The sequence below is a fragment of the Sinocyclocheilus grahami genome, unplaced genomic scaffold (genome assembly GCF_001515645.1).
Source record: "Sinocyclocheilus grahami isolate Dianchi unplaced genomic scaffold, SAMN03320097.WGS_v1.1 scaffold409.1, whole genome shotgun sequence".
Classification (NCBI taxonomy): Eukaryota; Metazoa; Chordata; class Actinopteri; order Cypriniformes; family Cyprinidae; genus Sinocyclocheilus; species Sinocyclocheilus grahami.
This window is the reverse complement of record NW_015505588.1, coordinates 1,296,683-1,300,069: the sequence shown is the minus strand read 5'-3', so window position 1 is coordinate 1,300,069 and position 3,387 is coordinate 1,296,683.

The following is a 3,387-nucleotide window of genomic DNA, read 5'->3' as shown; positions in this document are numbered from 1 at the left end:
AACTGGAACATTCACCATCAGCCAGTTGCTTTTAACACGAATAGAGTTACTCTCAAAATTACCATTGATGCTGAGCAGTTCAGTTAAAAGACTCATTTAAAACATTAATAGCCATTGTACACACTGTACAATTTGTATAATACAATTTTGAATGGCATTTTGAGTAATGAATGAGTACTTTTTGAAAAAGTAATAGCTTATAATCTGTCTTGCATATAAGATATTACATTCACCTCATGAAAAGGCATGAAGAACAAATAAACTGCAACCAGTCTCCACTCCATCTTATTTTTCCTGTCTGACAGCAGGCCTCTGACTCACACAGGATCTATGTAATGAATGATCTATGGAGAGCTACCCGCTGAGACTGGTGGAGGAGGGGGGAGTGTGAACAGCCTCTAGACTGAACTGAAGTCTATACTTGAGCAAACTTTACCAAGGGCGAGCAATTTTGAGAGTAACGGAACAATGATATTAGCCTCTTGCCCTTTCCAATTTCCAATTCAATTTTGCAACATTTCACCATTTTTAGATGTATAAACAGTGAGAGATGAGAAGGGGAAAGATACAGACGAAGAATAGGACCAGAAAATGATACGCAATGGACTCAAAGCAATAGTTCACCCAAAAATGGAAATTCGCTTAAAATGTCCTCACCCTCAGGCCATTCAAGATGAGTAAGTGGAGTTTGTTTCTTCATTGGAACAGATTTGGAGAAATTTAGTATTAAATTACTTGCTCACCAGCTTTGCAATAAATGGGTGCTGTCAGAATGAGAATCCAAACAGCTGATAAAAACATTACAATAATACACAGCATGACATGTAAAGTGAAAAGCTGCATGTTTGTGAGAAACATCCATCACAAAGGGGTTATAACACTTCTGGCCAAAATACCAGTCCATGATCCATAATAACACTTCCTCCAGTACTATTTTGGCTTGTAAATGGTGCTTGATCTGTGCATATTTCTCTCCTGATTCAAAAGAGATGAGTTCCCTTTCAGTCAGTCACGTTCGACGTTACGTCAGTCGTGACTGACGAATTTGGGATCTCGCCCGAGAGCCCAATCACCTTCGAGTGTAAACTAAACAAGCCAATGACAGTTGGCGTGCGTGTTTCGCCACGCGCACACCACCCAGCAGCGCGGGTATAAAAGGAGAGCACGTGCAAACGCACATCAGCTTTTCGCATCGGAGCCGAGCCTTCTCAGGACGGATCTCCGCGAGTGTTTGGAAGAAACAGCTGGCGTTGGTGTTACGGCGTGTCAGCGGGGGTTGCCATCCAGGCTGCTGAAACCTCGGCGAGCTGCAGCTGCCATTCTGCGGTCTCGCCGCGACCTCCCCTGGGTGCTTCAGCGCTCTCTCTAAAAGAGTGTTTTTCCTTTTCAAAAAAGAGACAATTTCTAAAAGAGCTTCACGAGCGACGGGCGTCTTTTTAAAGATGGCTTCCCGCTCGTGCGTTTCTAGATGTGGTCGCTTCCTGGCTTCATTTGATGGTCATGATCGCTGTGTCTCGTGCCTGGGCTTACAGCACGCTGAAGCAGCGCTCATGGATGAGTCATGTTCTCAGTGCGGGAACATGACAATCGCGACGTTGCGGTCTCGATACCTCCTCATTAAACGGGGGGGTATCCCCCTTGCCATGCCCCGCTCTAGCTCCTCCAGTTCTAGGAGGGCTACTTCGGTTCATGGTCAGGGAGACTTGAGGATCACGGAGAGAGCTTCCCCGTCGAGTATGTCTCCGCGGGCCTCTCATTCCTCTGGCATGTCGCACCACCTGGTGTTCCCGGATGAGTGTGCTGGGTCCTCGGACAGGGCAGGGTCTAGCATCTTGTGCGGGGCAGAGGCGGATGACAGAATGTCGATCACTGCATCGGAGGCCCAAGGGTATGTGGACATCCCCCCAGTCGAGCGCGCTATTGCTATGCAGCTCTGCCCGCAAAGCGCCGCCACCTGGAGAGATAGTCCACGCCTTCCGTCCAGGGCCTGTAAGTTCTCGTCCGCGCTGACGGCTTAGGCTTACAGTGCTGCTGGACAGGCCGCTTCCACCCTGCACGCCATGGCCCTCCTGTAAGTCCACCAGGCCAAGGCATTGAAGCAGTTGCACGAGGGTGGTGCTGACCCAGGTGTGCTGCAGGAACTGCGCATGGCGACGGACCTCGCGTTTGGGGCGACGAAAGTCACGGCGCGGGCCCTGGGTCAGATGATGTCCACATTGGTGGTCCAGGAGCTGCTCATCGCCGAGGGCGCCCTCCTGCAGCCTCCACCGGCGCAGCCCGCCTCTGCCCCTGCCAAGCCCATGAAGCGCCAGGGCAGGCGGCGTCCCTGAGACGGGTGACCCGGAGCTCTTGGATCCTGTTCTTCAGGAGATGGTGACCGCTCCTTCCCCCGGAGGAGGGCCGGGTGGAGAATCTTTTGTTCCCGTTTGTTTCTGTTCCGCCACTGGCTACCCAGCCGGTGGTACCCAAAACTTAATTAAAAGAGCAGTTTCCTTGGCCTCCGGGTCCCAAGATGGCGAGGATGGTAGTGCACGAGACCCAGTCTCCACACGGCTGGACACTGTGCAAGGTCAGGGAGGACGAGGAGCAGGTCCTCTTGGAAGCGCCATACTGGCCTAGTCGGACTTGGTTCCCCGAACTACTGCTCCTCGCGACAGCCCCTCCTTGGCAAATTCCTCTGAGGAGGGATCTCCTTTCTCCGAGAGGGGGCACATTCTGGCACCCGCGTCCAGACTTGTGGAATCTCCACTTGTGGTCCCTGGACGGGACGCGGAGGTTCTAGGGGGGCTACATCCAGCAGTAGAAAACACCATCACGTCAGCTAGAGCCCCGTCTACCAGACACGCTTACAGGCTGAAGTGGAACCCGTTCGTCAATTGGTGCTCTTCCCACTGGGAAGACCCCTGTAGATGCCCGATTGGAGTCGTGCTTTCTTTCCTGCAGGATGGGTTGGAGCGAAGGCTGTCTCCCTCCACCCTCAAAGTGTATGTTGCCGCCATTGCCGCACATCACAAGGCAGTAGACGGTAAGTCTCTGGGGAAGCACGACTTGGTTATCAGGTTTCCCTCACCTGTTACCCTCTTGGGATCTCCCCTCAGTCCTGGCGGCCTTGAAGGAGGAGCCCTTCGAGCCTCTGCAGTCAGTAGAGCTTAAGTTTCTGTTGTTAAAGACTGTGCTCCTCACAGCATTGGCCTCGGTCAAGAGGGTAGGGGACCTGCAGGCATTTTCGGTCAACGATTCGTGCCTAGAATTCGGAACGGGCAACTGACGTTGTCCTGAGACCCCGGCCTGGATATGTGCCCAAAGTTCCCACCACGCCTTTTAGGGATCAGGTGGTGAACTTGTGAGCGCTGCCCCGGGAGGAGGCAGACCCAGCCATCGCTCTGC